Genomic DNA, 24,846 nt, shown 5'->3' with positions numbered 1-24,846 from the left:
TATATATATATATATATATATATATATATTGGTATTTATATATAAATATTTTTTGAGAGTAATATAAACATAATTAAAACAATTAAATTAATTTATAAATAATTCACGAATTGAGTGTTTACAAATAATTAATTTAGGTTTTGCTCATACACAAATCGCCCAAATTTCATGCACATAAAACAATCGAGTAGAAAAAATTCGCAATCAACATCCACCCGCTGAATTTCATCGCGCTCCGATCTTCAATTTCAATTTTAATTAACAAGTAATTCCGATGAAGTAATTAATCAAAACCTTTTTCAGCATTTCTCCCAAAAGACTGATGCAGTCAGCGTTTTAACTGAGATATGAGAGTCTATTCACCGGCGCTCCGGTGAATAGACTCTCTTGACATGACTCCATTAATAGACTCTCTTGACATGAGTCCATTAATAGACTCTCTTGACATGAGTCCATTAATAGACTCTCTCTTGACATGAGTCCATTAATAGACTCTCTCTTGACATGAGTCCATTAATAGACACTCTCTCTTGACATGAGTCCATTAATAGACTCTCTCTTGACATGAGTCCATTAATAGACACTCTCTTGACATGAGTCCATTAATAGACACTCTCTCTTGACATGAGTCCATTAATAGACACTCTCTCTTGACATGAGTCCATTAATAGACTCTCTTGACATGAGTTCATTAATAGACTCTCTCTTGACATGAGTCCATTAATAGACACTCTCTCTTGACATGAGTCCATTAATAGACTCTCTCTTGACATGAGTCCATTAATAGACTCTCTTGACATGAGTTCATTAATAGACTCTCTCTTGACATGAGTTCATTAATAGACTCTCTCTTGACATGAGTCCATTAATAGACACTCTCTCTTGACATGAGTCCATTAATAGACTCTCTCTTGACATGAGTCCATTAATAGACACTCTCTCTTGACATGAGTCCATTAATAGACACTCTCTCTTGACATGAGTCCATTAATAGACTCTCTCTGTTGACATGAGTCCATTAATAGACTCTCACTTGATATGAGTCCATTAATAGACTCTCTCTTGACATGAGTCCATTAATAGACACTCTCTCTTGACATGAGTCCATTAATAGACTCTCTCTTGACTCTATTATTGAATGGGATATTATGTAAATGGTTCCTGTATAGTTGCCAGGATGGTTGGTGTGTTTGTACACACGTGACTGAAGTGTGTTCAGTACATGTGTTGAACACTCACGTGCCCTCACTCTTCAAGCGTACTCATACCTCACTCTTGCTGGCTCAGTTACCCTTCGTGCAGCACTCACTTCTCATCCTCACTCACCCGATTCTCCCGACACACCCCCCACGCCCCGGACCCTCATTAAGTGTAAGGTACTCAGTGTGTAGATAATTACTCTATAGCTCAGTTTGTGTTGTGCTGCCCAGTCGTTCAGTCTCTGCGGTCCAGACATGATTATTTAATTTTCCTTATATACTTTATATATTGGGACCGTCTCAAAGCTCTCAAAATGTACTCTCTGGAAAGGAGACGAGAGAGGTATTAAATAATATATACATGGAAGATACTGGAGGGCCAGGTCCCAAATTTGCAAAGTAGAATAACAACATACTGGAGCGAAAGGTATGAAAGGAGACGTAATCTTTAGATGTACCAACAGAGCAAGAGACCAGGGATGGAAGACTGATACTGGTGAACCACAGTGATGTAAAGTGACATTTAGTCTCAGAGTAATGAGGGGAATAGCTTGAACTAATATCATACAAAGGTTTAACTGTATATGTGGTAAAGTACAGTGCTTCGAACACTATTGCAGTAGGGGGGACCAGCAGCTGAAGAGGCGGGGCCCAGGAACCGATTCTTGGCATTGCAGGTACAACTATGTGAATACACTAGCGCACATATGCACGCACAAGCCAAAAGCACGCACCACACACGAATTCTCACGAACGCAAACATATACGCTTTTTATAACACAAACGCTCAAACCTCATAAGACTCCATCTCTATATTATGCTCACCATTCCTGTTTGTCTCCATCACTAATTCCACCATCTTCCCCTCCTTCCCCCCCCCACAAACCACCCATCCCCCCACCTCCCCCCCCATCCCCCCACCCTCGAGCATCAGCTGACTGGAGAAGTGGTCTGGATGTTCCGGGAGGCTTTTGAATTGCTCTTAATAACTCAATTGCTTCCTGCTATCAGAATCTCGTTAAGACCTTCCGCCCTTTCCCTTCCTTCGAGTCACCACGATCAATACCTTTTACGAAGGAACGTACAGAGCTCGTTCTGGTGACCGTTCCGCAGGTTTATAGCCAGTGGGGGATTACGAAACTAGGGGAGGGGGCTTATTTGGTGAGCAGGGGCTACAATGTGGGTGTGTGGGGGTCGTTAGTGTGGGTGGTGGTGGGCGTGGAAGGGAGGAGTGTGTGGTGAGCATGGGTGATGATGCGTGGGGCGACAGCGTGGATGGTAGCCTGGGAGCCTGTCGGCCGAGCGGACAGCACGCTGGACTTGTGATCCTGTGGTCCTGGGTTCGATTCCAGGCGCCGGCGAGAAACAATGGGCAGAGTTTCTTTCACCCTATGCCCCTGTTACCTAGCAGTAAAATAGGTACCTGGGTGTTAGTCAGCTGTCACGGGCTGCTTCCTGGGGGTGGAGGCCTGGTCGAGGACCGAGCCGCGGGGACACTGAAAAGCCCCGAAATCATCTCAAGATAACCTCAAGGATGGTGAAGTGGGTGTGTGAGATGACAGTGATGGAATGGTGTGGGTGACAGTATGACAGTGTGGATGTGGGCTGACAGTCTAGTTATGGTCATCCCTGATGATCATTCTATGCAACAAATGTACCCTGTTATCGTCTACCACAGGAAGTAATTGCTGCAGTTAGTAATTACTCAACCTCATAGCTGTCACCATTCCCTTTTTATTTATTCTATCTTATTTTAATAGAACTCGTTTCACGCTTTTATTTAATAATTATAATATTTTAAAATTTGGAACTGGAGGTGGTGAAAGTAGCTGGGGTAACAGAGGCCTCATCCACGCACAGCCTTCATTAATCTGGCCATCTTCCCTACACACTATTATCACTGTGACCATCTTCACTACACTCTGTGTTCATCACTGTATCTATCACCACCTTCCCTACCTTTCACCACCTTCCCTACCTTTACCATATTCCCTACCCTTCACTTTTAATAATATTGATCATTTTTCCTATCCATCATCTTTCCTACATATTCATTTTCTTTATTTTACAATCTACCATATTCATCACCAACTTCATCACCCACGTCATTCACTATATTTGACCACTTTTCCAACACCTCACCACCGTCCTTACCCATCACCTACCTTACCTTCCCCTCATCACCTTCTCTACCCATCACTACCTTACCTTCCCCTCATAACCTTCTCTACCCATCACTACCTTACCTTCCCCTCATCACCTTCTCTACCCATCACTACCTTACCTTCCCCTCATAACCTTCTCTACCCATCACTACCTTACCTTCCCCTCATCACCTTCTCTACCCATCACTACCTTACCTTCCCCTCATAACCTTCTCTACCCATCACTACCTTACCTTCCCCTCATCACCTTCTCTACCCATCACTACCTTACCTTCCCCTCATAACCTTCTCTACCCATCACTACCTTACCTTCCCCTCATCACCTTTCTCCTCACCTCTTTCCCTTCATCACTGTAACCATCTTCATTACAAAATGTTTTCAACAATAAATAAACTACATGAGAGACACAAACATTTCATCATTATGTAGTAAATAATATGTTTGATTAATGCGCGAAATTAACGTTGGTATCATTTGCCATTTCATATAAAGCGAGAGCATGGTGGTCGACTCCGACCCGACCCATGACCAGCCCCGAACATAGACCAGTCACCCTGCAAATGCAAGCGATGAGTCACAATAACGTGGCTGAAGTATGTTGATCAGACCACACACTAGGAGGTGAAGGGACGACCACGTTTCGGTCCGTCCTGGACCATTCTCAAGTCTGTGATTGTTCCTCACAGATGAACCAAGGCTTCCTCACAGATGAACCAAGGCTTCCTCACAGATGAACCAAGGCTTCCTCACAGATGAACCAAGGCTTCCTCACAGATGAACCAAGGCTTCCTCACAGATGAACCAAGGCTTCCTCACAGATGAACCAAGGCTTCCTCACAGATGAACCAAGGCTTCCTCACAGATGAACCAAGGCTTCCTCACAGATGAACCAAGGCTTCCTCACAGATGAACCAAGGCTTCCTCACAGATGAACCAAGGCTTCCTCACAGATGAACCAAGGCTTCCTCACAGATAACCAAAGCTCACAGATGAACCAAGGCTTCCTCACAGATAACCAATGCTCACAGATGAACCAAGGCTTCCTCACAGATAACCAAAGCTCACAGATGAACCAAGGCTTCCACACAGATGAACCAAGGCTTCCTCACCAAGACTGTAGCACGAGGGCTTCACCACCAACGCTTCTGAAGCAAGGCCTATCTACCAAGACTCCCCATAAGTAACCAACTCATTAAGATAAAGTTTTCTCAAAAAGTTCGATTAAATAATGTGACTTCCAGGCCAAAGCTTCCATATATAAAGTGTCCTTCCCACCAGAGCTTAACACTAAGAACCACCAACGGGACTTCTCAAGACCCAATAAGACCTCCTTGCTTATGCTCTTTGTTTCCTCACTAAAAATTCCCACTGGAAGTCTCCTAAACAAATACCCACTTGCCACCAAAGGCCCCCTCCAGAGGCACTATCAAGAGGGCTTCCCTGTAGAGTAGCCAACCAAACTCCTCTCTTAATACTCCCCGGGAAGACTTCTCCCCCCATCAAGGCATCCCTACACCCTCTAGAGCAATCCTAAAGAGGCACCAAGCCGGGAAGACAGTGTGCCACTGGTGGCTTGGAGACCGAAGGTGAGAGATTAGGTAGTTATGGGGGAGAGAACACTAAGCCAGTATGACTAAAGAGCACTCGGCAGGGACAGGAGGATAACGATGTGGGATAGGATGGAGGGAAGGGATGGTGCCTCACCACTTGAACAATAAGATGACGCTCGATCACGTTCCGGTACTTGATACGAGGCTTAAATTCCAACTAAGACCGCTCTACACGATGATCAGGATTCTCTTCTAAAGCCTCTTTACTAAGCCTACCAGACCAGGTTAGTGTCACCATCAGATCTGCCCAGCAAGTGCCCAATCACTCCGGCCCCAGCACACAACTAGCGCGGTGGTAATGTCACTCTCTGGAGATTTTGACATTTTAGTGGCGGAAAATTGAGGAGCTTTGAGTATATTAATGGTGAGGGAGGGAGAGATAGAGACGATGAGGAATGGGGAGTGAAGAGGCTGGGATGGGAGAGATGGAAGGGGAGAAGATTGGGACAGAGTGTTTAACGGAAAGGGAGAGAGAGAGAAGTCGAGGAACGGGGCTTTTGGGAGGCAGGTGAAGGGAGAGAAAGTTTAATGTTGAAGTGTGTTTAGTGGAGAAGGGATGGAAGGAGGGAGGTGTAAGGTAGGGTTTGGGGGGTGAAGTGGATGGAGTAAGTTTTGTATCGACCTGTTACTTGATTGACTGACTGATTGATTGATGCAGATTAAGCCAGCCAAGAGTCGGCACGGGCACGAGTAACCCGTAATATTACTTAGATATAAAAACTACACCTGTACTGTAATAACAATTGGTGCTAACAATCAAACCATCCCCCACTGACCATATATACAATCACCTTCCCTGAGCCACAGACAACGCTGGCGGATATTGCCTACTACCTCCAATATTCTGTATCCCAGTTATTATCCCTCTCTATCTTTCTCGTATTCCCCTTTATCTCACTTGCGTATTTCCTTCCATGTATATTCTCTCCGCCTCATTTCGTGTTTCATTATACGCAAAATTATGCGCCGTGTATAACCTCCGGAGTATTACTCCTTCACACGTGTATTACTTCCTATGAATAACTTACAGTAATTCAGAATGTTTGGTAATATGTTTATTGTTTGTGATGTGTGTCTATATATGTATGAACACGTTGTACTGAACGGGGTGAGAATAGCTTGAGCTACCTCATCCCTTTGTGTGTATTTTACCTCAATAAACTTACTTCAGTTTCAATTTCCAGTGTATTGTCTACAATATATAACTTGCAGCGTATAACCTCCTGCGTATAACCTCGTCTATAATCCCCATCGTGTAACCCCCAGTGTATAACCTGCATATATCCTCCAGTATACAACCTCCAGTATATAACCTGCGTATAACCTCCTGCATATAACCTCGTCTATAACCCCATCGTGTAACCCCCAGTATATAACCTGCATATATCCTCCGGTATACAACCTCCAGTATATAACCTGCATATATCCTCCGGTATACAACCTCCAGTATATAACCTGCGTATAACCTCCTTAGTATATATGCCGGCGTACCTTACTAAACCTTTAAAACAGCAATTTAAAAGCTGGCGCGCAAACTTTGCATATAAACACACAGGAGAGACCACATATAAATAATAGTAAGCGAGTTGACCTCAATAATTCAACAGAGATCCACAGGTGTCGCTGGTGTGGCGAGAGGACCTGAGATGTTATTAATACATTTACCTCTCAAGAAAGACAAATAATGGCGGTGGAGGAGTAAGTTTAAATTATGAAGGGCAGAGCACAGGAGAGTTGAACGGGTGATAGTGTGGGTGAAGGGTAGTTACTAGGGTGTAGTTAGCGGTGAATGGTGTAGAGGTGAACGGTGTAAAATGGCATGAATTGTGCAAATGGGGGGGACGAACGGTTCTGACTGGAAAATATTACTGGATAAGGTGGTAGTATAACCCCTAGTTGTACTCCCCCATTTTAATTCTGTCCCATAATATCTGTCCCATAATTAATTCTGTCCTATAATACCTCATAATATCTCTCACCGTGACCTTTGGGGCCGTGCTGAGAGCGATTTCCTCACCAACTTAGTACTCCTAAGTTGGGAGAAGATCACTGTGGGACACTATCAAATGCCTTATGACAGTCAAGTAAATTGCAGCCTGTCCAACCCCTTGTTCTATCATCTTTGATCTCTATTATTTTATTGTAGAAATCTAATAAAGATTGATCAAGCCCCACATAAGGCATTTCCCAGAAATCAGGAAGCTCCTCCAATTTCCAGTAAAAATTTAATATTATAGCAAGAAGATTTACAAAATGATTCCTCCGACTCCATTAGCAGTAATGGTGATTTGTTGCCTGGGCAAATGCTTAATAACACAAGTTTCTATACCAGCTATCTTACCCTATCAAAGTAGGGTAGATATATATAATATATATATATATATATATATATATATATATATATATATATATATATATATATATATATATATATATATATATATATATATATATATATATGCTGATTAGCATTGTAAATGTGTGGCCACGTCTGTGGTAGAAAAAATATGTGTCCCTCCCTTTCATTACCTATTCCTCCTCTCTCCCATGCTCCATCTCATTCTCCCGATCTCCCTCCCTGTCTCTATACCTCCCTCCCATCTATTCTTTCTCCCTTCCAGTTTTATCTCCCTCCCTCCCATTCTTACAGTAAACAAAACATGTTCGAATAACACTGAATGAACGCTTAATCAACGTTGAACAACCAAACTCAGACTTCGTAGGAATCGCTGAGATTCGGGATAGGAAGCAATCCTACTTAAAGAGGGGCATGGGGTTGAATCCAACCTCCCTATGACACTCTCCATACCATCACGTGTCACCACGCAAGATTCCTCGAGGCTGGGCCCTAGCGTCTGAAGCCTCAACTCTCCCCCCAGACTTACAGATTTTCTCTTATAGATAAGCATATATATCTAACTCTCTATATCACGGTCTCTGTCTCACTCTATATCTCTCTTTATCACTGTCTCTGTCTCACTCTATATCTCTCTTTATCACTGTCTCTATCACACTCTATATCTCTCTTTATCACTGTCTCTATCACACTCTATATCTCTCTTTATCACTCAGTCACTCTGTCTCTGTCTTCCCCCCCTTCCATCCCTCTTGGTAAAGAGGAAGAGTAAAGAGGGGAGTTACGACAAGAGAGGGATGTAATGGCCATTTATTTATCACATTTTAAAGCGGATTTTCGGCCCCATCAGAAGACCGGAGATTACTGCCTCTTTTCCCCTGCCTCTCTACTCCTGCTTCTCTTCTCCTGCCTCTCTTCTCTTGTCACTCTTTCCCTGCCTCTCTTCTCCTGCTTCTCTTCTCTTGTCACTCTTTCCCTGCCTCTCTTCTCCTGCTTCTCTTCTCTTGTCACTCTTTCCCTGCCTCTCTTCTCCTGCTTCTCTTCTCTTGTCACTCTTCCCTTGCCTCTCTTCTGCTTCTCTTCTCCTGCATCTCTTCTCTTGCCTATTTTCTCCTGTTTCTCCTCTCCTGCCTCCACTCCGCTGCTTCTGTTCTCCTATCTCTTCTATCTGTCCTTGTGTGTACTCCTTGGCTTGGCTTCCACTTTCAATCTCTCAACGTAACCCTCTTGTCGTGGGGCGAGGGGTTGGAATCCAGGGGAAGGGGTTGTGGGGGGTTTATGGGGAGTGGGGGGATTTTTCTGCATCTTATACATCTCAAAATAAAAGAATTGACGGCGTTTCTGTCCGTTTTAGACCTCTATTACTCCTAGTGTAATGACTTGATAATGATCCAGTATGGACCGAAACCTCGTCTCTTCCTTCATCTTCTGAGATTCGAACGTGTGAGCACCGAATGAGCAGTGAGTGAGCACTGAGTCAGGACTGAGTGAGCTCTGACTGTGGGTTCAAATGTCCCTCTTCCGGATGAGGGGTTGGAGAGACAGTCTGGTCCATTAAAAAATATAGAGCGTGTAGTCCTGCCGGGACCAAGAGCACTGTCCCTTCTGATTTGACTATGGTTAAGATGTCGAGGAAAGATTGTAAACCTGTTGTATACAGGTTCAGGCTGCCGTTGTCACATAAGCTTCTATTACCGTCTCCAGGCTGCTATCATTACCGTAGGCTGCCATCTCTGGTTCAGTCTTTATTCAAGGCTGTCATTACCGAGTCTATGCATGCTGCTTTCCAGGCTGTCATCACCGTCAAAAGTCTACTTTCATTGCACAAGGCTGTTATCATCCAAACCTGCCTTCAACGCTCAAGACTGCTATCACTACCATAAGGGGTTATCTCCACCCCAAGCAGCCAATAATGATCCATGCTGCCATTACTGCCTCAGGCTGCCATTAATGGTCCAGGCTGCCATTACTGCCTCAGGCTGCCATTAATGGTCCAGGCTGCCATTAATGCCCCAGGCTGCCATTACTGCCTCAGGCTGCCATTAATGGTCCAGGCTGCCATTAATGCCTCAGGCTGCCATTACTGCCTCAGGCTACCATTACTGCCTCAGGCTGCCATTACTGCCTCAGGGTGCCATTACTGCCCCAGGCTGCCATTACTGCCTCAGGCTTCCATTAATGCCTCAGGCTGCCATTACTGCCTCAGGCTGCCATTACTGCCCTAGGCTGCCATTATTGCCTCAGGCTGCCATTACTGCCCTAGGCTGCCATTAATGCCTCAGGCTGCCATTACTGCCTCAGGCTGCCATTAATGCCTCAGGCTGCCATTAATGGTCCAGGCTGCCATTACTACCTCAGGCTGCCATTACTGCCTCAGGCTGCCATTACTGCCTCAGGCTGCCATTACTGCCTCAGGCTGCCATTACTGCCCTAGGCTGCCATTATTGCCTCAGGCTGCCATTACTGCCCTAGGCTGCCATTAATGCCTCAGGCTGCCATTACTGCCTCAGACTGCCATTAATGCCTCAGGCTGCCATTAATGGTCCAGGCTGCCATTACTACCTCAGGCTGCCATTACTGCCTCAGGCTGCCATTACTGCCTCAGGCTGCCATTACTGCCTCAGGCTGCCATTACTGCCTCAGGCTGCCATTAATGCCTCAGGCTGCCATTAATGCCTCAGGCTGCCATTACTGCCTCAGGCTGCCATTAATGCCTCAGGCTGCCATTACTGCCTCAGGCTGCCATTACTGCCTCAGGCTGCCATTAATGCCTCAGGCTGCCATTAATGCCTCAGGCTGCCATTAATGCCTCAGGCTGCCATTAATGCCTCAGGCTGCCATTACTGCCTCAGGCTGCCATTAATGCCTCAGGCTGCCATTACTGCCTCAGGCTGCCATTACTGCCTCAGGCTGCCATTACTGCCTCAGGCTGCCATTAATGCCCTAGGCTGCCATTACTGCCTCAGGCTGCCATTACTGCCTCAGGCTGCCATTAATGCCCTAGGCTGCCATTAATGCCTCAGGCTGCCATTACTGCCTCAGGCTGCCATTAATGCCCTAGGCTGCCATTAATGCCTCAGGCTGCCATTACTGCCCTAGGCTGCCATTAATGCCCTAGGCTGCCATTAATGCCCTAGGCTGCCTTCACCGCTGCCTTTACCGCTGCCTCTCACGTCTTTTGATTAAAAAGTTACTCATCACAATCGAGACAAAACATACAGAGCAAACTCAAGTTTCTGGAATTCGAAATTAATTCGCCTCTCTGAGCGTTTGCTCAGCTCTTGAGCACCAGAATTAAATGCTCAGGTAAAAGCCATCCAGCTTAAAAATGGAGGGTGAATGGTGGCACCCTCCAGGGGGGGGGAGTAGGGTCTCTCTCCAAGGGTGATGGAGGGTGGACTAGATTTTCGAGGAGAGAGATAGTCATAGACATTGAAATAGAGAGACAAAGAAGGACTCATACAGAGAGGGATTCATACAGATTAGAAAGAACATTTTCAGTGTCAGGATAGTTAACAGGTGGAATGCATTAGGAAGTGATGTGGTGGAGGCTGACTCCATACACAGTTTCAAATGTAGATATGATAGAGCCCAGTAGGCTCAGGAACCTGTACACCAGTTGATTGACAGTTGAGAGGCAGGACCAAAGAGCTAAAGCACAACCAGGTGAGTACAGACAGAGAGGGACACACAGAGAGACGCTGGTTCCCGTTCGAGGAAGACATATTGAGATTGCTCCTTCAGTTAGGTGTTAAAAATGTGGATTCTATGGTCTTGTAGAGGAACTCAAACTATAAATAATAAGGGAAAAAAATAAATAGGTACAAGAAGCTTAGGACAGAGATAGAAAATACGGTGCAACACTAGACTGTGTTGACAACCATCAGGACGTGACCTCCTGGCCATCAGGACGTGACCTCCTGGCCATCAGGACGTGACCTCCTGGCCATCAGGACGTGACCTCCTGGCCATCAGGACGTGACCTCCTGGCCATCAGGACGTGACCTCCTGGCCATCAGGACGTGCCCTCCTGGCCATCAGGACGTGCCCTCCTGGCCATCAGGACGTGCCCTCCTGGCCATCAGGACGTGACCTGGCCATCAGGACGTGACCTGGCCATCAGGACGTGACCTGGCCATCAGGACGTGACCTCCTGGCCATCAGGAGACCACCAGACCATGAAGTAATATAGTTTTACTATTGAGGTAGAAAATAAGACTGTAGAACGGTCAATAATAGAATTATGGGAATTTAAAAATAGTAGATCGAAGAAACTTCTTTTTATCCAAAAGAAGTCATTAGGAAAAAAAGGGAAGCAGAGAATAGGGAACCAAAGACAGTGGACTCAATATTCTGGCAAAGAGGAAATAGGATATAGGAGAACGGAGAGGGAAAGATAATAAAGATAATAGGAAAGTCAAGTAAATGCCGTAGAAGTAATCAAAGGTAAGGGGAAGAGGCATGAGGATAGTGGCAGAGGAAGCGCGATTAAATAAACGTGAGGATAAATGTGAGAGAATGAGGGTCGGTAAAGAGAATGATGAGGAGATTAGAAATGGAACCAAGAGACAACCTGACCGACGAAATATGAACACAGAGTGATAGTAGTAGGCAACCTGCAGTCTTGGGAGACTATGGAGTTACGCTATTGTTGTCGAGGCTGGTGTGGCCTCTCCAGGGCACAAAGCCTGGGGTAGGTCGATATGGAGAAGTTGTTACCCATGCAGCAGGTCCCACCTCTCCACGTGCTAAAAAATTGATACTGCAATGATTAACTGACGTGGAAATCACGAATCAGAAAGGATATCTAAGCTTTTTGGAAGAATGGAATGGAATGATTAAAATAACTACGAAAAAACGGTAGCAATTTATTAGCAAAGGAGCGGAACACTGGAAGGAAAGGTTCCGAGAAGTAACAAGTATTATCTAGAAGCCATCAAGGTGTTGCTGCCAGTATATAGGCCCCGGAAAGTTAACACGCTACCGTAAATAACATAATTAATCCAGATCATCCACTTAAACTATGCCTGAACTTTTATAATTAATCAGTCTATAAATTAATTACTTTAGGCTTACAGCAAGTGATCAATTATTCACTATAACTCACTGTAAAGATGGAGACTTTCGGAAATTTGAAGACTTCATATACCATTCACAACCCTAGGTACTCTCCACACTAGTAAATCAATTACTAACTGATAATGTATGGTAATTATGCAGTGAGTTGACATATAACCTATTTCATTCATTTATGCAAATAGAAAAAACTGGAACCTAAAACAGGATATGCAATTTAAACAATATTTTAAATCTCTGATAAAATATTACATATGCCTAATATGTTGCATATTACATATGCAACATTAGTTACATATGTTATTTAAATTAAGCATTGACATTTCAACATACAAATCAACATAAATGTTAGTTAAAACATTCACTATCCCATCAGCCTCCCTCCCCCGTCCCATTGCTCACTACCCCTCACTTCCCCTCACTTTCACATCTATCTTCTATCCCTCAGTCCACCTCTCCACCCCTCAGCCCCCCCCCCCTTTGTACCCCAACCCTAGTCCCTGCACGAACCCTCATGCCCCTGTTTCCTCACAACTCCTCATCACTACCCCTCCTCCTCCCTCACACTTGTTCCCTAGAGCTCACCTCTCTACATTCCCCCCCCCCCCTCCTCAAGTCCCAGTCCCTCGTTGTCCCTCAACCACTCTATTTTCATCAACATCTTCCCTACAACCAATAATTGCAAGTAGTGCTTCATCTAACTCTCACACCCACAACCTGTAGAAATAAATACAATGAAGTGTTCTGAAAACCCATGTAACAGTGAGTGGAGGAAGAGTTTTAAAATATTGTATATCAATGCAGATGGAGTTACAAATAAAGCAGAGGAAGAAAGGAAGGGTTAGAGAGATAACGATCTGCAATAGTAGAAACCAAAAGGATACACACACACACACCCTAGCTGACAGGCCAGACATACGCTGCACCCTAGCTGAATGGATACACACACACACACCCTAGCTGACAGGGCAGACATACGCTGCACCCTAGCTGAGGGGATACACACACACACACTACATCCTAGCTGACAGGCCAGACATACGCTGCACCCTAGCTGAAGGGATACACACACACACACCCTAGCTGACAGGCCAGACATACGCTGCACCCTAGCTGAAGGAATACACACACACACACCCTAACTGACAGGCCAGACATACGCTGCACCCTAGCTGAAGGGATACACACACACATACCCTAACTGACAGGCCAGACATACGCTGCACCCTAGCTGAATGGATACACACACACATACCCTAACTGACAGGCCAGACATACGCTGCACCCTAGCTGAAGGGATACACACACACACACACACACACACACACACCCTAGCTGACAGGCCAGACATACGTTGCACCCTAGCTGAATGGATACACACACACATACCCTAACTGACAGGCCAGACATACGCTGCACCCTAGCTGAAGGGATACACACACACACACACCCTAGCTGACAGGCCAGACATACGCTGCACCCTAGCTGAAGGGATACACACACACACTACATCCTAGCTGACAGGCCAGACATACGCTGCACCCTAGCTGAAGGGATACACACACACACTACATCCTAACTGACAGGCCAGACATACGCTGCACCCTAGCTGAAGGGATACACACACACACACACACACACACACACACACACACCCTAGCTGACAGGCCAGACATACGCTGCACCCTAGCTGAAGGGATACACACACACACACACACCCTAGCTGACAGGCCAGACATACGCTGCACCCTAGCTGAAGGGATACACACACACCCTAGCTGGCTCTCCGCCCCTCTGGCCCGTGTAACACTAACTAATGGTCCGTATTTGCATAATCTTCTACTGAACCTAATCGGAGCGCAGGAAATATATAAGATCAAGATAAATAATGAGAGGTGTTTCCATAACAATGCATTAAAGCTCAGTGCTGTAAACTTTTCACAAATACTGAACGGACTAACTGATAGATAGTTCCCTACTTGGCTCTTGTATGTATTCTAGAAACATGGTATTTTTTTCTGGTAAAGTTGGGAGAATTCTGCACCCCTTCGATGGGCCGTACTGGTAAATTGCTGGCCATAAACACGTTTAGAGCCAAGATATAGCGCTGGCTGCTAGACATGTTAACGTAATAAATTGAGTTCACCTGAGTGGTAAATTGTTTAACTTTAAGGTTAAATAAATTCTGGCTGGTCCGTCGTTGGGTGTGTCGTGTTTGCTGGCTGGCGGGATGTGTTGGTGACGGGGAGGGTGTAGGTGTAGGTGGGAGTGCTCCTGGCCGGCCTCCCACTGACTGCCGCTCCCCTGATTGCTAATTGGGTCTGTTAGGTCCCACCACCTGTCATTATTCCTCGCACCAGATGCTGGGGACGGCTCCTGTCATCGACTTGCTCCTTTGTGGCCGTGTTTGTCTGACCTTCTTGTCCTATATCTTAGTGTTTTTGCTGGCGATATTTTTACGCTTCTCTGAATTTAGAGTTTTGCTCGATATGCCCCTGTTACCTAGCAGTAAAATAGGTACCTGGGTGTTAGTTAGCTGTCACGGGCTGCTTCCTGGGGGTGGAGGCCTGGTCGAGAACCGGGCCGCGGGGACACTAAAGCCCCTAAATCATCTCAAGATAACCTCAAGATGTGTTTAGGAAGAAGATTGTTGACTTATGGAACGAATTACCGGGTGACATAATAGACCTGGGTCACTGGAGTGTTTGAGTCAGTATAATTAGCTCGTCTCGTATGGACCAGAAGGTCGCTATTCCTGTGTGTTTGTGTTCTTAAGGGTTGGACGGTGCTAAATAGTGTAGTGATAGGAGTCTTGTGAGGGTTCAAGTGAACCCCTCCGGTTCACTGAGGGGTGAACCTCCAGTGAACCCCTCCGGCTTCAGTTCTGTATGATGAAGCTGCAACCATTACAAAACTCGAAAAGAAAATCCCTGTAACATTGGAGATCGAACTGTGCTTGAAACAAGGAACACAATAAAATACTTTAGTACAAGAGACCTTGAGAATATCTGGTTGGAAGGTTTGAGGTTTGAAGAGGAAGTGTCAGTGGAACCTGTCGGGCTGGTCCCGGAAGCCGAGGTGTTCTCCTCACTACCTTCAATATAAAATAGCTACAGAGATTGTAATTACACTCTCCTCTAGTCCCAGGTCCTTGTCCTCATTGTCCAGCTTCTTGTCCTCATATCCCAGCTCCTTGTCCTCATATCCCAGCTCCTTGTCTTCATATCCCAACTCCTTGTCCTCATATCCCAGCTCCTTGTCCTCATATCCCAGCTCCTTGTCTTCGTATCCCAGCTCCTTGTCCTCATATCCCAACTCCTTGTCCTCATATGCCAGCTCCTTGTCCTCATATCCCAGCTCCTTGTCCTCATATCCCAGCTCCTTGTCCTCATATCCCAGATCCTTGTCCTCATATCCCAGCTCCTTGTCCTCATATCCCAGCTCCTTGTCCTCATATCCCAGCTCCTTGTCTTCATATCTCAGATCCTTGTCTTCATATCCCAGCTCGTTGTCTTCGTATCCCAGCTCGTTGTCCTCATATCCCAGCTCCTTGTCCTCATATCCCAGCTCCTTGTCCTCATATCCCAGCTCCTTGTCCTCATATCCCAGCTCCTTGTCCTCATGTCCCAGCTCCTTGTCCTCATATCCCAGCTCCTTGTCCTCATATCCCAGTTCCTTGTCCTCATATCCCAGCTCCTTGTCCTCATATTCCAGATCCTTGTCCTCATATCCTAACTCGTTGTCCTCATATCCCAGCTCCTTGTCCTCATATCCTAACTCCTTGTCCTCATATCCCAGCTCCTTGTCCTCATATCCCAGCTCCTTGTCCTCATATCCCAGCTCCTTGTCTTCATATCTCAGATCCTTGTCTTCATATCCCAGCTCGTTGTCTTCATATCCCAGCTCGTTGTCTTCGTATCCCAGCTCGTTGTCCTCATATCCCAGCTCCTTGTCCTCATATCCCAGCTCCTTGTCCTCATATCCCAGCTCCTTGTCCTCATATCCTAACTCCTTGTTCTCGTATCCCAGCTCCTTGTCCTCATATCCTAACTCCTTGTTCTCATATCCCAGCTCCTTGTCCTCATATCCCAGCTCCTTGTCTTCATATCCTAACTCCTTGTTCTCATATCCCAGCTCCTTGTCCTCATATCCTAGCTCCTTGTCCTCATATACCAGCTCCTTGTCCTCATATCCCAGCTCCTTGTCCTCTTATCCCAGCTCCTTGTCCTCATATTCTAACTCCTTGTCCTCATGCCCCAGCTCCTTGTCCTCATATTCTAACTCCTTGTCCTCATATGCCAGCTCCTTGTCCTCATATCCCAGCTCCTTGTCCTCATATCCCAGCTCCTTGTCCTCATATTCTAACTCCTTGTCCTCATATCCCAGCTCCTTGTCCTCATATCCCAGCTCCTTGTCCTCATATTCTAACTCCTTGTCCTCATATGCCAGCTCCTTGTCCTCATATCCCAGCTCCTTGTCCTCATATCCCAGCTCCTTGTCCTCATATTCTAACTCCTTGCCCTCATATGCCAGCTCCTTGTCCTCATATCCCAGCTCCTTGTCCTCATATCCCAGCTCCTTGTTCTCATATCCCAGCTCCTTGTCCTCATATCCTAACTCCTTCTCGTTTTCTTTTCAAGTGATAAATGACCACGCTGGCTTACTGCATGCTCCTGATAATTACCTTGTGTTACCTCAGCCTAACTACACACACAGTGCCTCCACAACCACAGTAATGGGGTTGTTCCTACCCACCACAAATGGCAATTCAGGTGGCATACTCATGGTTAGTCGCTGGTTTAACAGAGTATATATTTGACGTATGTATTGCGGCAGCCACAATCTATCCTGCCACGGCATTGTCATACTACGAATCAATCTGGGATAAAATTATACAAATTCCATAGAGATATGTTCTCACAGCATACCCAGCTAGCAACTTCCAATATGCAACTCTCATTAATAAACACACACAAGATTCTCAGGGAAATTGACAGGTTAGACAAAGACAAATTATTTAACACGGGTGGTACATGCACAAGGGGACACAGGTGGAAACTGTGTTCTCAAATATGCCACAGGGACGTTAGAAAGAATGTTTCAGGTGTCAGAGTAGTTAACGGGTGGAATGCATTAGGCAGTGATGTGGTGGAGGCTGACTCCATACACAGTTTCAAATGTAGATATGATAGAGCCCAGTAGGCTCAAGAACCTGTACACCAGTTGATTGACAGATGAAAGACGGGACCAAAGAGTCGAAGCTCTCGGTTTACCATGGTTTACCTCATGGTTTACCTTGACACCACAATAGTTCATGTCTGTCGGTCTGCTTAGAGATGCTGTCATGACTCCAGTGTTCACTATATTTAAATATACACTTGATTCACAACTTTATACATGATGTAATTATTGTCATTAATTAATATAATATTTCATTAATGGTTAAGTTTACCCGTATATTCTTATGATAAGTGCCAGAGTGTATGTTACATGTCACTCAGATGTAAGTGTGTGTAATACGTGACTGTATGATAGAAGGACCACACAATAATAATATATGTTTTGTTGATGTTTTGATACAGAGGCAAACCATTTAACAGCTTGTTTGACTGAGTGTGTGAGTGCTGGCCGGCTGGAGTGAGTGTGAGTGCTGGCCGGCTGGAGTGAGTGTGAGTGCTGGCCGGCTAGAGTGAGTATGAGTGCTGGCCGGCTAGAGTGAGGGCACCACTTGTGCTTCAGGCTAGCCAACCCTGAGCATGATTAATCAAAGTCTTATCATACTTTGACTATTATATTTTATTACTATGAAAGTGAACATCGTGAAGGTTCAAGTTCACTTAGTATCGGTAAAGAGGATAATTAGTCATTAAGTAGTCCCCGAGAAGGTAGCAAGAGTTATGGTTCTGTACAATTGGTAATGACTTAAAGGTAGTTACCTTTGGTCCGTCCAGGCGTCACTCCTCACTAGTCTGGGCACCTGGGCTGAGACAGAGGGCATTGATTGACCTCCAGGGAGAAATACCTATAGATTTTCATATCATGGATAAGATAAATAATGTAGAAATGTTTTAGATCAGTATTATTATTATTATTATTATTAATAGTGTAACTCATGTTTTGATTCCTTTTGATCAAGTGACATTATATTTGTCAGTTCAGGATGAACGTTGCCAAGCCAATTGGGAACACTTTTAACTCTTTTTCAGTGAGTAGTGACTTTGGAATTGCCCGTCCTTGTGGACTTTGGTTCTAAGTTGGTTCCAGTGACGTTAACTTTAAGTCTGTTAACTTTGATATTGATATAGTGACTGTAAAGTTGTTATAAAGTTTACGTTGATTCAAGCTTACAATTACCTAACAGCCGCATTTTACTACAGTCTAGTCTACCAATGTTATTAACTTTTATATAAATTATGTTTGTAACTGGTAACTTAACAGCATCTAGCTGAAGACATTATTGTCTTCAATTGTCTTTATTATTGACATTATTGTCTTTATTGACATTATTGTCTGTTATTGTCATGTTGTTTGATATCAATTTACGTACCAATTTGTATCTTCTAATCGCCACCTATTCCTAATAGTCAACAAATACATATATATCTTTATTGTAGGTATTTTATTGGATATAACTGCCTTGCAGCCCAATCACCTTGTTACCATTTGTTTTTTTCTCCCGTCAGTGTTGTGGAGCGTGGGCGTGCGTGGGCGTGGTGGTGGTGGCCCCGTGCTGGTGCTGGAGCCGCCCGCCCGCGCCTACCTCACCAACTCTACGGGCGTGAAGCTGCGATGCGCCGCCCTCGGCACACCCACGCCCACCATAACCTGGGTCACCGCCTCGGGCGAGCGGGTCCAGACGCAGCCAGGCCTCAGGTATGGTTATAGTGGCACTGTTGACACTCTTACAGGCACTGTTGACACTCTTACAGGCACTGTTGACACTTTTAGAGGCACTGTTGACACTTTTAGAGACACTGTTTACATTGTTGACACTTTTAGAGATATTGTTTACATTGTTGACACTTTTAGAGACATTGTTTACATTGTTGACACTTTTAGAGACATTGTTTACATTGTTGAGACTTTTCCTAACATGTACAATGTGGTTGCCTCCTTGTGTGCCGGGTGTCAGACTCGTGGCACCTAGACGACAAGAGTCTCATACGTAGCCTTACACTTCTTTATGCTGGCCTCGGTCAGAGGCTGAGCCTTGCACTACACGCAATGATAGGTATAGTTCGGCCGTCCCATAGGTCGTGCTGACGGACTTAAAACTACCTCGGGATGTCTGTCAGCGGTGAAATAGGTGTCAAAATTTATGTTAATAGGGCATACAACTGCGAGAATTCCATGAGATGTGTACCTGAGGGAGTTGCTTGGTCTGATTTATGTGAAAAACTTGTTATTCTATAATTTATATTTTTGCTTTCAAGTGGAAAAATGGAATTGATAGTACATGTGTCCAGGCAAGACCTGTTTGTAACGCGTTCTGGCCTGAAGCCCACACAAGCTCACCAATGAATGAACTTTACTAATTCACAGTTGAACGATAGTGTCATGCACTCGCATTGTTGCAAACTGTTGCTGCAGTTTCTCCGACACGTAAACACACACACATAAGTCATAACATTCTCTGAATATGTGTACTTAATTGACCTTAGGTGTAGGGAGTCACCTGGTGCTGTCATGTAGAGAGTGACTGCAAGTCTCGATTGGAGTTCAGGTTGAGGGGGTCGACTCCTTCGTCGGGCTGTTCTCTCCTATGTGCATTAGTGACCTCTAAATATGTATTCTGTATTAAAATTATGTATTCTCTCGTATAACCACCTGCTCTTACGCCCCAGGTCTTTCTCTCACTCACAACTCTCATGCAGCTGTAAATGAGAAATCTGAGCCTTCCCAGACTGCTGTAGATCTAATCACTATTACCAGACTGCTCGTGTGTTTGTAAAGGAGGAAGTGAGCGAGAGGAAAATAAAGATGGAGGAAAAGGGAGAGAGAGAGATATAGAGAGAATGGGAGTATGAGGAATAAATGAGGAGGCGAGGAGACAAAAATCGGACACCATCGAGTATATATGTATATATATTGTGTTCAAGATCCTCCTTCTCCTGCCTAGGAGGGGCATAAATAACAGGGAAATGACACTGGGCTTCTCCCGGCCTCTAGTGCTGTCCGCGCCACGACCAATATATATATATATATATATATATATATATATATATATATATATATATATATATATATATATATATATAAAAGAATGGGGGTGGTAGGAGATGATAATATTAGTGTTCAGTGAGAAACCACAAGGTCTCCTCTGAATACTTTTTATTTTCTTCTCCGAGGCAATGGGTCCCCACATTGGCACCAGAGGTGGTACCCTCACAAATTTTTAATATATATATATATATATATATATATATATATATATATATATATATATATATATATATATATATATATAGAGGTGGTACCCCTTCTTGGTATATATATATATATATATATATATATATATATATATATATATATATACATATATATATATATATATATATATATATATATATATATATATATATATATATATATATACCACATCTCACCTTCCGGGAGAGAACCTTTACTAATTTCTCGAGTGTCGTATTAGTAAAGGCTCTTTGCTTTTATAATAAAGCACAGCGTTCACAGAGAGTAGTTACACTAACGTGATTTTAATGATGGAATCCGTAGGAGCCGTGGAGAGGGTTCGAACCCATGCGGGAGGTGTTCCTACGCACACGCCCCAGACAATTTTCACCATGTCGGTGCATCACGACTTATTTACAATTTCTCGCCGTGAGAACCACTGTACAGAACCTGCGTTCTAGAGAATACAGATTTACAAATTTTAAGTTCCTAAAAATTTCAATGTTCAGTGAATGACTTCGGGCAGTACACAATTTTTAAGTTAACCGAGCAGTGGCAGGAGACACCGGTTAACCGAGCAGTGGCAGGAGACACCGGTTAACCGAGCAGTGGCAGGAGACACCGGTTAACCGAGCAGTGGCAGGAGACACCGGTTAACCGAGCAGTGGCAGGAGACACCGGTTAACCGAGCAGTGGCAGGAGACACCGGTTAACCGAGCAGTGGCAGGAGACACCGGTTAACCGAGCAGTGACTGGAGACACCGGTTAACCGAGCAGCGGCAGAAGACACCGGTTAACCGAGCAGTGGCTGAAGACACCGGTTAACCGAGCAGTGACAGGAGACGCCGGTTAACCGATCAGCGGCAGGAGACACCGGTTAACCGAGCAGTGGCAGGAGACACCGGTTAACCGAGCAGTGGCTGAAGACACCGGTTAACCGAGCAGTGGCTGAAGACACCGGTTAACCGAGCAGTGACAGGAGACGCCGGTTAACCGAGCAGCGGCAGAAGACACCGGTTAACCGAGCAGTGGCTGAAGACACCGGTTAACCGAGCAGTGGCAGAAGACACCGGTTAACCGATCAGCGGCAGGAGACACCGGTTAACCGAGCAGTGGCAGGAGACACCGGTTAACCGAGCAGTGGCAGGAGACACCGGTTAACCGAGCAGTGGCAGGAGACACCGGTTAACCGAGCAGTGACTGGAGACACCGGTTAACCGAGCAGTGACTGGAGACACCGGTTAACCGAGCAGTGACTGGAGACACCGGTTAACCGAGCAGTGACTGGAGACACCGGTTAACCGAGCAGTGACTGGAGACACCGGTTAACCGAGCAGCGGCAGGAGACACCGGTTAACCGAGCAGTGACTGGAGACACCGGTTAACCGAGCAGTGACTGGAGACACCGGTTAACCCTCACCCACACGGCAACCATAACTTGAAACCAGAAACATCATTTTGGCCAGAGATTTGACAGCGCGCTGATGCCTGGTTGAGAGTGACAGCTGCACCGAGAGTGACAGACAGATACTTGACAGGCGACTGACAGACGCTAATGCACCCATCATGCGGAGACAAATATAGAAATAATTATTCCCCTCCAACAGATTTATCTTAATAAATTTGATGGCTCCCCCCCCCCCCCCCAGCAATATGTGAAGATTTTTATAGTGGGCAAATAGGCCCACCTATATCACCACTGAAACATCACTTTGGGTCTGGTTTACAACGGTTTACAACTGGTGTACAACGATTTACAATGGTGTAACGTTTTACAGTTGGTTTACAATAGTTTGAAGCTGGTTTACAAAGGTTTACAGCGGTGTACAACGGTTTACAGCGGTTTGTATAACTGGTGTACAACGGTTTACAGCTGGTTTACACAGTTTTACAGCGGTTTACAGCTGACTTACAATGGTTTACAGCTGGGGTACAATGGTTTACAACGGTTTACAGCTGGAATACAGCGCTATATGGAATACAACATAAATGGAATAGTACTCTACAATACATGGTTCCCTAGCCATTATGTAACAAGCTAACTACCTAAACTAGTTGACGCTCCAACTACCCAAGATGAAACAACCAAGTTGACCCTAACATAATCTCCTCGACCTGACCTGCCTGTAACTTTGCCCAACCAGTACCGGAATGTGGAGATTGTCGGGTCTTAACTTGGGCCTAACTTGCCTCTACCTTTCGTAACTATTCAGTTCGTCAGGATGAGTTTAGGAGGTCGTACCTTAGTGAACACGCACGCACGCACGCACGCACGCACACACACACACACACACACACACACACACACACACACACACACACACACACACACACACACACACACACACACACACACACACACACACACACACAGAGCGTGTGTGTGTGTGTATTGTGTATTTTCTTTTAGCGTGAGAGTAGTGGGGAAATGGAATGCACTTCAGGAACAGGTTGTGGAAGCAAATACTATTCATAATTTTAAAACCAGGTATGATAGGGAAATGGGACAGGAGTCATTGCTGTAAACAACCGATGCTCGAAAGGCGGGATCCAAGAGTCAATGCTCGATCCTGCAAGCACATATAGGTGAGTACATATAGGTGAGTACACACACACACACACACACACACACACACACACACGCACACACACACACACGCACACACACATATATTGAAGGGCTGACGTGCTAGATATATAAGGTGAGCACAAGCACAAGCACTTTTTCGAAGTATTGACCCTTCAAATGTGGTATTATTAACCCTTGACCTCGCGAAGCATTGACCATTGATCGTAGAAGTGAACCTTTACCTCGCGTAGTATTGACCCTTGACCTATCGTAGTATTGACCCTTGACATATCGTAGTATTGACCCTTGACATATCGTAGTATTGACCCTTGACATATCGTAGTATTGACCCTTGACATATAATAGTATTGACCCTTGACATATCGTAGTATTGACCCTTGACATATCTCAGTAATGAACCCCTTGACCTCTCGTAGTAATGGCTCTTGACCTCTCGTAGTAATGACTCTTGACCTCTCGTAGTAATGACTCTTGACCTCTCGTAGTAATGGCTCTTGACCTCTCGTAGTAATGACTCTTGACCTCTCGTAGTAATGACTCTTGACCTCTCGTAGTAATGGCTCTTGACCTCTCGTAATCTACTAAGAGGATTGGACATTGGTAAAGGAATTATTTGTATTTTGTTCAAGTGATTCTGACTGAATGAAAATGATCTTTTCCCTCTTTTGTGACTGTATCAGCTAGCAGTGATGACTATTGTGTCTGTATCAGCCAGCAGTGATGACTATTGTGTCTGTATCAGCTAGCAGTGATGACTATTGTGACTGTATCAGCTAGCAGTGATGACTATTGTGTCTGTATCAGCCAGCAGTGATGACTACTGTGTCTGTATCAGCTAGCAGTGATGACTATTGTGTCTGTATCAGCTAGCAGTGATGACTATTGTGTCTGTATCAGTTAGCAGTGATGACTATTGTGTCTGTATCAGCTAGCAGTGATGACTATTGTGTCTGTATCAGCTAGCAGTGATGACTATTGTGTCTGTATCAGCTAGCAGTGATGACTATTGTGACTGTATCAGCTAGCAGTGATGACTATTGTGTCTGTATCAGCTAGCAGTGATGACTATTGTGTCTGTATCAGCTAGCAGTGATGACTATTGTGACTGTATCAGCAAGCAGTGATGACTACTGTGTCTGTATCAGCTAGCAGTGATAACTATTGTGTCTGTATCAGCTAGCAGTGATGACTATTGTGACTGTATCAGCTAGCAGTGATGACTATTGTGTCTGTATCAGCTAGCAGTGATGACTATTGTGTCTGTATCAGCTAGCAGTGATGACTATTGTGTCTGTATCAGCTAGCAGTGATGACTATTGTGTCTGTATCAGCTAGCAGTGATGACTATTGTGTCTGTATCAGCTAGCAGTGATGACTATTGTGTCTGTATCAGTTCGGTCAGCACGGGTTAACATCAGAACCGCTAGGTACAGCCAGCTA

The 24,846-nt window shown here is 44.9% G+C and overlaps 1 long non-coding RNA gene across 2 annotated transcripts in view; it reads left to right on the top strand.

Annotated features, from left to right (window-relative positions):
• LOC138349880 (uncharacterized) overlaps positions 1-19,274 on the top strand; it is a 609,089-nt gene extending 589,815 nt beyond the window's left edge. For both annotated transcript variants that reach the window (XR_011230847.1, XR_011230848.1), the window contains one exon: positions 19,091-19,274. This is a non-coding gene — a long non-coding RNA (uncharacterized lncRNA). The remainder of the gene's footprint in view (positions 1-19,090) is intronic.
• The last annotated feature ends 5,572 nt before the right edge of the window (positions 19,275-24,846 follow it).

The sequence above is a fragment of the Procambarus clarkii genome, chromosome 38, assembly GCF_040958095.1.
Source record: "Procambarus clarkii isolate CNS0578487 chromosome 38, FALCON_Pclarkii_2.0, whole genome shotgun sequence".
NCBI classification, from domain to species: Eukaryota; Metazoa; Arthropoda; class Malacostraca; order Decapoda; family Cambaridae; genus Procambarus; species Procambarus clarkii.
This window is presented reverse-complemented; position numbering and strand designations above follow the sequence as displayed.